The following is a 14,218-nucleotide window of genomic DNA, read 5'->3' as shown; positions in this document are numbered from 1 at the left end:
TAATTGAGTCCTAAATTGGTTAGCCTCATGAAGTTATTAATATGCTTTTTTTAACCTGCACAAATTATGTATTTGTCTGGTTGGCCAAATAATGTTCATTATTATACACATTCTTTACCTCTCTTCCTTCAGTTTTAATGTCACTGATTTAGTTCCAAAAATGTATTTTTTTAATAATGTGATAAAAATTGCAGAACCATAAGAATTGGAGAGAAAGGTCTGCCAAGCACCCATTACAGTCGAGACTCAGCGGAGCGGCAGCTCACTGTGTGCCGAACAGAAGACGCGGGTCTTAGCTTTGGCGCAGGTGCATGGGAGGCAGACAGCATCCTCACCAGCTCACAGAGCACTGCACCCAAGAGTACCAAACCACTTCAGGGTCAGGCAGCTCACTGGAAAGGTTTTACTCCTGGCCATCTTGTGTTTTATGAACTGTATTTGTTGGAGGTTCACTAGAGTCTACTACATTCACCCAAGCAAAGAACATAGTGGGAACTATCATTATAGAAAAGAAGGTCGGTCAATTTAGAGTTGTTCCTTCCCCCCAAGGACCCTATGGTCGAGATTGGAGAGTGAAACCAAAGCAATAGCAGAGTGAACAGACCAGGGAGGCTATAGTTTGACTGTGGTTTGCCCCTCTGAAACCTGTATTGAAATTTAATCTCCAGGATGAGCCAATCAGAAGAAAGGATTAGGTGGGACTATGAAGAAGCAACTGAAGCTCTTCCTTCATGAATGCCTTAATCCACTCTGCTCCACATGGATTAGTGCATTGGTGGCTAATAAGTGACCTGCAGGGTGTGCCTGTTATCAAAGCCAGTTAGGTAAGGTATTTGCTGTGCTCCCTGTCTCTCTCCATAATGCTCTGCACCACCTCAGCACTGTACCAGCAGGAAGGTCATCGCCATCTGTAGCCTCTGGACCTAGGACCAGAGATAGGAACTCAATAAATAAATAAAGCAGCTAATGGTGTCTTATTAGCAACAGACAACGGACTAGGATAAAGCACATTCGTAACCAATTGTCCATTGTGTTAACATCACGAAGGTGAGAGGAATGTAAACTGAAAATCTGGGACTGGCCTCCTGGGGAAGACCAAGCATGGTCAGGCCCCAGGGGAGTGCTGGCAAGCAGCCGAATTTGCATCTGCTTGGGGGCGAGGAGAAAGAGAAACCAGGTGTTTGGGCACCCTCCTACGGACTTCCTGACCAAGCAGCACTTCCCAGTGAAGGGGTCAGCTCGGCATGTCCTCTCCTGATGAGCCGTCTCACAGTGTACAGGGAAACTGACAAGCTCCCCCACGTGATGACAAGATCAGGTTGACAGAAACACTCGTAAATCTCAGGACAAGCACAGAATCATCCAGGGTCAAGCAACCTGCATTCAGGGTCACTCGTGGGAGTGGACATTCAGGGAGATCTGAACACCAAGCTCCTTCCTGTCTGGGCACATACCAAGTCCCTCTGTCTGAGTGCTCCTTCATTCAAACTTCCCTGAATCAGGTGACCTAGGGTGTGTCCACCCCCCCTTCTGTCTCTTTCGAAGACAGAGCCAGAACATCTCGGCACCAGACTGTGTTTTACAAAGACTCTGCTCAGAGTATCAGCAGTGGGGTTTGCATGCCGAGGGCTCAGTTCCTCTGAAGAAACGTGTTGATGCTTGTTAAGCTTAGAACTAAAACATTTCAGAGGTTAACTCAACATCTTCTAAAGCCCTGGAAACTGGGCAGAGTGTTGAGAGAGGGACATGAGAATGACCAGAAAATCCCAACCTCAAGCACCTCTGGGTGCATGGGCAGAGAGGACTGCCCTCCTTTGCCAAGTGCACCATGAGAATCCAAGGAACATCGACGATTCAAGCATATTCACCATTACTGAAGTTCCTAGAGCTAAAGCAGGTTCTCCCTGATAAACCCACTGATGCCCATCAGCTCTTTACCTTGAAGCACAGCATATGACAAGGCAGGCCAGACACAAGAACAGTCAGCACCCTCCCCATCTTCATCAACACTTATCCTCTGGTTTTTTGGGTTGGGAGATGTGAGGTGTTGTTTCACTGTGGTTTTGATTTGCATTCTCCTGACAATCTGCGACCCTGAGTACTGTGGCTCAACAAGCTAATCCTCCACCTGAAAGCACCAACACCCCTTAGAGATGCTAGGCTGTGTTCCAGCTGATCTGCTTCTGATACAGCTCCCTGATTATGGCCTGGAAAAGCATTGGAAGATGGCTCAAATCCCTGGGGCCCTGCATCCACATGGAAGAAGCTCCTGGCTTCCAATCAGCTCAGCTCCAGTCATTGCGATCATCTGAGCAGTGAACCAGCAAGTGGAAGATCTTTCTCTGTCTCTACTTCTCTTTGTAGAACTGTCTTTCAAATAAAAATAAATATTTTTTTAAGAGAGTATGGTGGGAAACACTGGATTTGCTAGAAAATTGCATCACATCTTTGCCTTATTTTGCAAGTGAAAATCTGCCAAATGTATATCAAACACCCTTGTCTATAGAAAGCCCCCTCAGCCACTGGTAGCATTCCTTTTCTGCTGCTCCTCTACCACAGCCACCTCCAGCCCTCCTTCAGTTCCGCTGCTCAAATTTTCCACAGGTCAGTCCAGTTGCCAAACACTAACACCACCTCTCCAAGAAGTGACTATAAACCTTGCCTTCCTCCACTGCCAAGCAATTCCAAGGCTTTGCACATACCAAAGCTGCCTCTTCCCAAAACAGTGACATGGGACACATCCATCATGGTTCTGTCAGGCCTTGTACAAGAAGTGAGGCATGGACTCCCCAAGGTACATGAGCCCAATGGAATGGCCCCTGCAAAGCTGAACTAGGTGAAGCTGGGGATCCAGCTGAGAGGGGACAGGGACACAAGAACTGAGCACGTGAAGACATGGAATCAGGCCTGGCAGCCAGCTGAGCAGGGCTGCTTTAAGGACAAAAGCGTAGCCCATAGCCTGTATCCCGGCTTTGCACAGGCACAACTCCACTGCACCCTTGATCTTGGCTCCCATGGCATGCCTGGGTCCTCCCATGCACATTTCCACCAAAGCCCTCTCCCTGTGTGGGGCAGTATGCACATTTCCACCAAAGCCCTCTCCCTGTGTGGGGCAGTATGTATTGATCAGTTGGGTGGATTTTCTTCCTTCCCAACTAAGAAGAGCTTGAGCAAAAACAGAGTTGGGACAAAAGTTCCTCATACAAGGATGCTTCAAAAACTTTAAAGAAAAAAATGGAATTAGAAGTCTGTTTGAGAGGCAACAAAACTTTTGAAATCCACACAGAATTTTTTCATAAAGTGTAATTTTCACAAATCTGTGAGGACCCCCTTCTAAAAGTAAATAACACATGTATTTAAGAGAGCACCAGAGGGCTCCACAAAGTTTACAGACTATGTCTACAGCAGCTGTACCAGGTCATCTACCACTGCATTCAAGCTTATGACAACGAACCACGCACATCTACCCTTCTCATGTGCCTAGCTTCATCACACGACCCTTTCTTAAACCTTTCCTTTCATCTAAACACTGGTTTCTTATTTCTTTTGGCTTTAATGTATGCCAGGTTCTAGAACCAGGTGTTTCTGGGTGTTAGAGGGTACAGTGAGAAAAACCTGCTTCACTAGTCAGGATGTTGGTGATAGCGAATTAATTGCATTTAACCATCTGTGTGCTACAGATTCCCATCATTGCTTAGCTATTTACAATCATTTAACTTTAAGAACCAGCAAGCTGTGCACGCTGGCCTTGGTCTGTCCAACATTTCATACTGGAAGGGCCCACCTCGGGTTTGTTGCTTGCACTTCCTAGCAAACACACAGATGTCCCCACACTGCTGGCAAGTAGAGACAGCCATCCTGGGGTAGGTGGCAGGTGCTCCATTATTAACTCCTGCCCCCACCCTCCCACCCATCACACCCAAAAGTTTCCTATTTTCCTGATTCATCCTTGCCCCCACTGCCATCAAACTTTCCCAAAGCAGCCAGAGTGATCTTTGAAGTACATCGACCAGGCCATGTTAATGTCCTTCCTTAGATTCCAATAGTATTGAGAGCATATTTCAGCCCCCTTAACAATATCCACAGTATTGTACGGATCTTCAGCCAGAAGGCCTCACCTCCCAGCTACAACCACATGGGCTTTCTACCAGAGATCTGCCCGTCACACTGCCCCCATAAGACTCAAGCAAGACCTCCCCAGGGAGACGTTCACGGTCCCCCTCATCAGAACACTCATCCCCCAGGCCTCACTTGCACCCCATCCTGTCACTTGTCTTTTGTAATCTGCATAGCGCTTTTCCCTTTCAGAAATTAACCTGAGTCTAGACACATTCAATTTTATTGTGTTTATTCTGTCTCCACCTGCCAGACAATAAATTCCATCAAAGCAAAGACCTTTCTTGCTGGCTCATGCTACACATCCAAGTTCTAAAACAATGACTGCAACAAAAAAAATGTTTGTTGAAAAAAACCATTTTGTACCCTGAGCATGAGTTACTACTTTTCTGATAATTTTTCTCAAGAGACTTTCTCCCCATTTATAAGCCCAAAGTACTAATTTCTACCTAAATATTACTTTTTCCACTGATACTGAAAATAATAGTCATCACTTGGTTCTGAAACAACACTCTACATTAAATACCTAAGCAATCTGCATTTATTATAGGTCAACCAAAAAAATGGGATATTACCTGTTCCTTATAATTGGGTTGTATTTTCTGAAGAATCACGTTATTCTGAAGTTTTTAAACTTTTTAATTTTCTTTGGTACTTCTGTTCTCAGCAAAAATATAGACATGCAGTCTATTTTGCATGCAGATTAGAAAAAAAAATACTAAAATCTAAACCAGTCAAGAGATAATCAAGAAATGACCTGATTGGTATTTTTTTTTTAGCACATAAGACTTCCCTCAAAACAGAAAAAGGCATCCTTAGGAAATATTTATTGAAACTTACCTCAATTCCAATATGGAACAAATCCAGAAGGGAACAGAGAAACAACTAGATTCAGTGGGCATTATCATTTCTCCAAAACAGTCTCCTATAAAATTAATCAACAGCTGATCTCACGTGCCTAGTCCCTCTCCTTCTCTCTCCCTTTATGCAAACATCATCACTACAGCTTCCGTTGGCTTTCTGTGTGCCAAGCACAGTCCTAATCTTTTCCACCTGTTACTTCTGTTGATTCCTGTTGCAGTAACAATAGAAAGCAGACGCTGTAACGTCCACTCCATCGAACAGAAAAGTAAGAGTCTGTGAGCACAAACACAAGACCTTTGCTATCAAACTATGTTTGGATTTCCTTCTTGAACTTTTGCATGGATAAATTCCAGTCTGGAGAGAATTCTACTGACCTGCCTGGGAAGAAAGAAATATTTGAAAGATTCTCCTTCCCAGTACTCTGAAGGACTCTGAAGCCTGGAGTATACTTCCTAGGAACAATGACAACGTTAACAACTACCTTGTTGAATTCATCATAACAAGTAACCTGTTTTCTTCCTTAAGTTCATAAACACCACATATTAAGTCTGGGACAGATGCCTAAAGATAAGTTTGAAGACAGTATTTCATCATCTGAATATCTGGCCTTTTGTATTTAAAAAAAAAAAAAGAACTTGTTCCAAATATCAGCCTATCTAAACATTTTTAAGGATCAACAAGGAATTCCAGGGAATTCAATTAGAGTTACAAACACCTCTAAAAGGAACAATAAGAGTAGATCACTAAGTCAAGAGGATCAGTCATTCAGCTTGGGTCCCGCATCATTTGAGTATTTCACTTTCATTGTTGTGTTTAATCTGTGATACCACTTCTCAGAACATCCCATCAACTTTGATTTCATGTTTGCATAAAAATGAGTCCTGTATCTCATTGACTGGAATTCAGTTAACCATCCACTAAGAATTCTAAAGTTTCCTTAAACACTGAAGCCGTACCTTCTCCCTAGGCTTCCTTTTAGACACTGAAACACTGGCAGTCACCACAAACAGCGAGACCTAACAGCGAGACCTAACAGCACTGTCAGTGAGAGTCTTATACACAGGTACCAAGGTCAGCAGCTGACTTCAGTCCAGTAACTTGTCTGGGTACAGACACTACATTCTGCCTTTCCAACTGCCTCATGGAACTCCAAAATGGTCAGTTCTATAAACAGAAACTTGGTTGGACCACGGTGCCCAGACAGTAGATCAAACATCATTCTGGATGTACATGTGAAAAATGATTCTTGAATGACTGACATTTAAATTAACACACTTCACAAAAAGCAGATCACCCTCCATTTAGGTGGCACTCGTTCAATCAATTAAATTCCTGAAAAACACAGATTGGCCTCCTCTGAGCAAGAAGGAATTCTAAAAGAACCACAACATGATCCGCAGCCCTTTGCTGAGTCTCCAGCCTACCCATCTAATCTGCAGATTTTTCACATAGCAGGATCTCCATAATTGCATGAGCCAAATTCCTCAAAATCTTGCTCTCTTTCTCCCCTCTGACAGAAAAAGTACTTTGTTCCCATCTGCACTGCACTTTCAGTTTCTTAACATAACATGTTCTAATTGCCTGAGAAGTCCTACTCTCTCAACAATCATTCTACAGTAGTCAGAATCTGATTATAAATAAGTAAAGGCTGCAATCATTTCACCCCCTCATTGATGGCCAATGACAGAGCCCTGAGCTATGCATTCACCAAGTCTTCTAAACCACAAGCCTTGCAATTACCGTGTTTCTAAAAAGAACAATCTACCCAGGGTTTGTCATTGTACTAATTTTTGCATAAGCAGAATTTCTTCCTAATTCATTCAAGTTAATCACTGTTTACTAAGTGCCTGCTTGTTCCATTGTGCTAAAGACAAAAATCAAATAAATGCTTCCTTCATGAATATTACAGCCTAGGAGGAGAAACATAAAAAACAGTGTGAGGGGTAGGCATTTAGCCTACCATTAAGCCACCAGTTGGGATACCCATATCCCACACCTGAGTTCCTGGCTTGAGCCCCAGCTCTGCTTCCAGTCCAGCTTCCTGATAATAGAGCCAGCGGTGATGAGACAAGTTGTTGGGTTTCTGTCACCCACAACAGAGACTCCAATTGTGTTCTTGAAGCTCTTAGCTTCAATCTGACACAAGCATTTGGAGAGTGAGCAAGTAGACAGGAATAAGTGCTCCCTCTCCCCATTAAATAAGACAAAAATTTAAATAGTGGCAAAAATATAATATTGCTTTGTATTAACCACTATAACAAAAGACCTAAGATTTCAACCATGTCACTATAACAATGGTATTTTAGAATGAGAGGAAGACATAGAAAGACATGCCTATCTACAAGCCAAGAAAAAAGGTCTGAAACAGACCCTTCCCTCAGGGTTCTGAGAAGGACCCAAACCTGCTGACAGGTTTTAGCCACTAACCTTTAGAAGTGTGATAAAGTGAATTTCTGTTGTAAGACACCCAGACTATGGCATGCTGTTACTGCAGTCCTAAAGACACACAGAAACTAAGGTTGACAATGATGCAGAGCTGGACACAGTGACCAAAATCTGTTTTACTATAAATGCATCATCAATGTGACTCAATGACCAGAAATGAAAGAAGAAAAGCAAGACTTGGGCTATGTGTTATAATTATGGAAGTGGCCACGAATTCTATCCTATTCCAACACATACACATTTCCCTATGGCATGGCCTTAAAAACGAACTTGCAGCTTCCTCTCTCATTCTTCTTGGTCATCCTGCAGTGGCAACTATGTAAGTGGACCTGGACTAGCCTTCCGAAAAATGTAAACACAGATTCCTGGTTCATTTAGCCCCAATCACCTACTACCAGACACATGAGCAAGGCCACCCACTGCCAGCTGACAGCAGACCTAAGTGAGTCTAGGTAAGTGTAACAGAAGAATCATCTGGCTACACTCAACTCACATTGCTAGCCCATCCAATCATTCACCCATACACAGCTTCTGGAATAGGCTACAAAGCTTTTGTGGTGGTTCTTGCTAGCTACAAAAGTTACCTGATACTAGGATAAGTGTTAATGCCTTCCACTCAGATAAGGAATTCAAGAGCAAAATCATGTGGATAAAAATTCTGTCTTGACATACAACGATCACAATATCTATGAAACTGCGGAGAACTCAACTAGTTATTCAGTTACAAACTCAGGAGAGGGCTTGTCTGGAAATACAAATCTAAAAGTCACATGACTGATTTCCATGCCTGAGAACAAGCAAGGGGCGAAAGAAGAACAGGTCCAGGTTAAGATCCCCGGAACATGCAGGTGTAAGGTCTAGCTAAGTGCACAAGTCAGGGAGAGCAGGCAGCAGGGCAAAGGATGGGGGAAATATCACAGGTGCCACAGAATTTCCTCTGCAGAGTCAAAACAGAAATATCTACAGGGGGGAAAAGGGCCGAAAGAAATTGCCAGTATTTGGCAATTATGAAATTACTGGCAGAATTTCTGCAAGTGTGAAAGGCTAAACCCTTACTGAAGTAAATAACAAGTAAATTGAAGGTGAGGATGTGGAAGCAATGAGTGCACACAATTCTCTTGCGGAGCTGGCAGCTGGGTCACCTTGCTTTTGCTTCTTTGCTCCAGGAATCTGTGAGCTACTGAGAGCAACCAACCTGACAGTGATTCGGATTTGTACCATCGAAATGCATAGTTCCCACCAACAGCTAGATCTTTTAACCCAGCAAAAAGAAGTTGGCACAGTGGGAGGGGTGGGAGAGGGGTGGGGGTTGGGGAAAATCCTTAAAATGAAGGAAAGTATTGATGGACACATTTTTAAGAGAGATTTTGGCACATTCATTCTTAACTTTATTGAAATAAAATCATAACTGATGGATCAAAGACCTATTTAAAGAAGGGAAAGATAGTATCTACAGCACAAGGGGAAGGAGAGGTGGGGATAGAAGAAAAGGAGATACCCAGATGAAACAAAACATTGCGGAGACTCTCATCGGATGACCAAGCATCTTTACCTGAGAGGTGGCCTAGTGGTGGGTAGGGGAGCTGAGAACACTGGACCTGGTTGAGAGTTATAGCTACAGGCAGTGAGTGAGCATAATGTCCCCTTTGAGACACGATGACTGGCACTGACTTAGGGGACAACAAAATTGCAGTGACATACTTTGGCACGACTGTTTTTTTTCTTCCGAGAGCAGCTAAGAGCTTGCATGCAATTACAAATGGGACAATGAGGGAGTCAGCTGTACTAATCCAAGACAGGGGTTTTGTGGACAGATAAAAAAGAGTAAAAGGTTAAGGACCTTAAGGTTTTCACAAGAGAGTGCTTGAAGTGAGAAAACAAGTGGAAAGACTACAAGCAGACGTGGCTGCCCTGGAATGTAAGACTTCAGGAATAGAGATATTCCAAAGGATGAGGCCATGTCAGGAACAATTTGGTTGGACAGCTGATGCATCATAAGACCGAAGTTACAACTCTGAAGCCAAGTTGCTGGATACACGCTCTATGCATACATGCTGGAGACCACTTTGATGTTGGCGACTGGGATCAAAATCGTAAGCTAAGGGACTGAATCCTCAGGGACAGAAGCATGTAGCAAGAAGATGATAAGCCATCCAGAACGAAGGGGAGGGTAAGAGTACGGGAATCTCAGTAGGAGTACACAAACTGTCAAGTTGTGGGGGAAGGATGCCAAAGTAAAATTTGGGAAGCAACAGTGACCACTGCTCCACTGTACCTAAGAAGTATGGACAAATGAAAGCCACTATTCCCAAAGACAAACACTGTCAAAGGAAAGAATCAGATGGTGCTAAAGGCAATACCTGGCTTGTTTCTGGTGAACCAGGGGTCCATAGGCTTCACTGAAAATGTTGTGAGAAAGTCAACCAGGAAAGGAAGAAGGGCAAGCCAGACAGAAATGCGAGCAACCTTCACTGTGACATTCAAGCAAATTTCCTTCTGAATAAGACACACATTTTTACAAATATCTCCAATATTTTTCATGACTAGCTCCAGACAAGACTTAAAAAATTGATCCATCAGTACATAATCACTCCTTCTCCTGGAATTCTTTGAGGAACATCAAGCGATACTGTTTATATAGTCCAGGTCTACTCCTTCTCTTGGCATTTAAGCAGTTCTGTGAACAGAACAGGAAACATTTTTCTTTGCAGATCTCAAGAGACCAGAAGATGGTATGTATTCGCAGAAATACTATGCCCCAGGAAGAAGACAAAAGAACATTTACCTAACAGCCAGAGTGTAATGCTTCCTTATTTTTACTTTTTTTTTTTTGTGGTAGTATTCCTCCAAACCTGTTTTTGCTAATACATTCCTTTTTTTTTTAATTTATTCATTAGTTACACTGTATTACGTGACACAGTTTCATAGGTACTGGGATTCTCCCCACCCCTCCCCCATGGTCAATTCCTCCACCTTGTTGCATAACCACAGTTCAAGTCAAAAGTTGAGATTCCCTCATTGCAAGCATATACCAGACATAGATATTTTTACTTTTTATTTATTTACTTTGAAAGGTAGAAGATCTTCTATCTAATGGCTTATTTCTCAAATGCTCACAACAGCCAGGACTGGGCCCCACCAAAGCTGGGAGACTACAACTCCATCCAAGTCTCCAATGGATGGGTGCCAAGGACCTACATACCAGCTGCCTCCTGTGGTACACATCAGCAGGAAGCTAGAATTGGAAGCAAAGCTAGGGATTAAACCTAGGTCCTCAAATACAGGATGCAGGCCTCCTAAGGAGTATCTTAACCACTGTACTTAATGCCTGCCCCTGGAATTAAAACTCTTAGAATAAAACTACTTACTTGGATCAATTGAACCTATGTCTTGTTCTAGCAGCAAAAAATTTTAGAAAAGCTAAAAATAAATGCGACTATTATTATAAGCATGACCTCTTGACTGATATGGTCATCAAAAAGGTTTATACTGGGTTTCTAAATGAACAGAAAACACTGTTATATGAACATTCATTTTGCAATAGATTCTATTTGATATTCAACCATGCAGCTGCCAGAAGTTTAAACTGCCACATCTTTTTGGAGAGAAAATTAACTTAAAGTCTAAAATTTTCATGTCCTTTAACCCCATAGTTATCCCACTGGATATTTTCCTAAAGAAATACTCATGGCCATACAGCAATTCTAGTCAAAACAGGTAATAATCTAAAGACTCAATTGTAGAAGTTGATTAAGTCTCACACAATGAGATACTATTGTGCCATTTAAAACCCACACTGAGGCATATGAAATATTAAATGACAGGCTGATAGTGATTAATTTGGCTGAACTTGAGTTATTAAAACATTTACATCGATCTGGTATTATGGCATATCAGGTAAAGCCATCACCTGCAGTGCCAGTATTCCATATGGGTACCAGTTTGAGTCCCAGCTGCCCGATAATCCAAGTAGAAGAGGGACCGAGTCCTTGGGTACCTGCACCATGTGGGAGACCTGGAAGAAGCTCCTGACTTCAAGCCAGCCCAGATCCAGGTGTTGGAACCATTTGGGGAGTGAACCAGTGAACAGAAGATCTTTCTCTGTCTCTCCTTTCTCTCTCTCTCTCCTCCCCCTCCTCCCCATTTTTCAAATAAAGAAATCTTTTTTGAAATATTTACATGGATACGAATTTAAACATTATTTATGTAGGCCTAGAAAAAAGACTGAAAAGGCATAAATCAAGACATGACCTGTGATTATCTTAGGAGTTTGAATCAGGAAAGGTGTTTGATTTTTTTCTTTCTTCTGAGCCTAAGAAAAAAACTTTGAAACAAAAATACATTACATCTGTAATAAGAAAAGCTAATACGCCTTCACTCATTTTCTGCTATATGGTTTTCAAAAGCACTGCCCTAGAAAACGAAGTTAAAACTTTTTTAAATGAAAAAGCAAAATAAAAAGGAAAGCAGTATTCCCTCTTCATGAAAATGCAGAACAAAAAAGCCATTCATCCTTAATTTCAAGGGGAAGCGTCTTTTAAAAAATATCCCGGTGGGGAGTACTGAAGGGAATACTCCTGTCCTCTAAGCTATAGTACCTTTCTGCTCATTTGTGGCTACTAGAAATTGATGCCTTTAACCCCCAGAAGGAGTTAAAAGTTAATTCTGCAGTCAAATGATCAACAAAGATTTTACTTAGTACCTATTTCATGCTCTGTGCTGTGATGTTACGGGTGATACAAATAACTGTAGCTATTTATTCTCAATACTAAAGTAAGATAACAACTGGCATTCAAGCAGGGCTCAGTGATTTATGAGGCCTCCTTAACCCAGTGTCTAGACTAAATACAAGATGAAGCTTTCCCCCAAAACTCCCTGGTAAGGAAAGCTTTCTGAGTATTTTCAAAGACTCTCCCATCACAGAACACTTTCTAATTACTCTATATAAACAACTCAGTAATGCTCAGGAAAGACTCATTAGCCTGAAATGACCTCTGTCAAAACTTTGAGATGCCCAGAGGTCACCTGACAGAGCTGGCTATGGAGAACGCAACAACACTCCCTCAGTCATTGTTCGGAGGTGAAGTCCCACAGCGCAAATGGTTAACACTGCCAAAAGCAAGGACTTCAACACAGCTTCCTAGACTAGTGCAATGTGGACTTACTGAACACCATTTTAACTTCTGTAAAAATCTGTGTTATAGGGCCCAGTGCAGTGGCCTAGCGGCTAAAGTCCTCGCCTTGAACGCCCCGGGATCCCATATGGGCGCCGGTTCTAATCCTGGCAGCTCCACTTCCCATCCAGCTCCCTGCTTGTGGCCTGGGAAAGCAGTCGAGGACAGCCCAAAGACTTGGGACCCTGCACCCGCGTGGGAGACCCGGAAGAGGTTCCTGGTTCCCGGCTTCAGATCGGCACAGCACAGGCCCATTGCGGCTCACTTGGGGAGTGAATCATCGAATGGAAGATCTTCCTCTCTGTCACTCCTCCTCTCTGACTTTGTAATGAAGCAAATAAATCTTTAAAAAAAAAAAAAATCTGTGTTATATGCAGATGGACAGCAGGTTACCTGCCGGAGAGCACCGCATGGGCTACAAACACTCCAGAAAACATCATCCTGGCTGATGACACCCAGGCAACCAAAGAATAAATACGACCCAAATTTTGGCAAAACAAACTAAGATTATTCAAAGACATGGAAACAATGAATCAACCTATTGATTTCTTAGCAACTATCGTCCCCAGGACCGTTTTACTGAAGGAATTTTTTTAGAAATCATTTCTAACTCAGTTGTGGCTATCAGATCAAAAAAAAATTAGCCATTGAGTCCTACTCTGTAAAGTAGCAATCATTTAATAAACATGTGTCAAGACAATACATTTTTTTCACAACTGCTTTCCTCTTTTCAACAAAGTTCTATAACCCATTCAGTTTGACGTCAAGCAAAGACCGAGGCAAAGATCTCACTAGCCTAAGTCCACAGACTTCAGCATACTTTCTGCTCAGAGCGGACTCTTAAGCTTGCGTGATTAATCTTAACTTTCTTTTAACTTTATTCATTCATTTTTGCTTTCACTTGAAAAGAAGAAAGATAGGAAGAAGTCTTTCATCTAATAATTCACTTACTAAATTCTCATAGCAGCCAGAGCAGGCCAAAGTCTAAAACCCAGAGTTCCACCTTGGGCACAGATACCTCAACCATCATCTGCTGCCTGCCAACCAGTGGTTTAAGCATGGCACCAAACGTCACCCATGGAGTGACTGACTGTAAGCCTGAAAAGTTTAGTGTCTTAACGCAGTGCAATAAAACCCAAACTAAACTGTTATGTTCAATATACTAATTAACTTATCCTTGAGACAATGAGAACCTAGTGGATATTAAATGATGCAGAGATTGTAACCTTGGCCCAAGTGTGAAAGTTTTCTTGCTTGCCCATGACAGACCAACAGGATGGAAAGTAACTCTGTAGCGTTTGTCACTGATTCACACACGCCCAGCGCATCTCTTCCCTTTGCTGAGTAAGGGGTGGGCAGGAGGAACCGCTAGTTGGTGAATCACAAACACCAGAGGAGGGCTGCAGATTCATCCTTCAGCACTCATACCCACATTTCCTAAGTTAAAACAAGTGGAGCCAACTCTGCGTCTGCTCACCTGTTCTCCCTGTGCACAGTCTGTATGTTCCTCACTGGGTCCTCACACTACTGTTTAAGATGTGTGTGCACCACATCCGGCCTGATAGCCAGTGCAGGCTCGGCACCAGCTTCCTGCCAATACAGACCCAGGGGGACAGCAG

Source organism: Ochotona princeps, chromosome 11 (assembly GCF_030435755.1).
Source record: "Ochotona princeps isolate mOchPri1 chromosome 11, mOchPri1.hap1, whole genome shotgun sequence".
NCBI lineage: Eukaryota > Metazoa > Chordata > Mammalia > Lagomorpha > Ochotonidae > Ochotona > Ochotona princeps.
Note: the sequence above shows the minus strand (reverse complement) of the source record.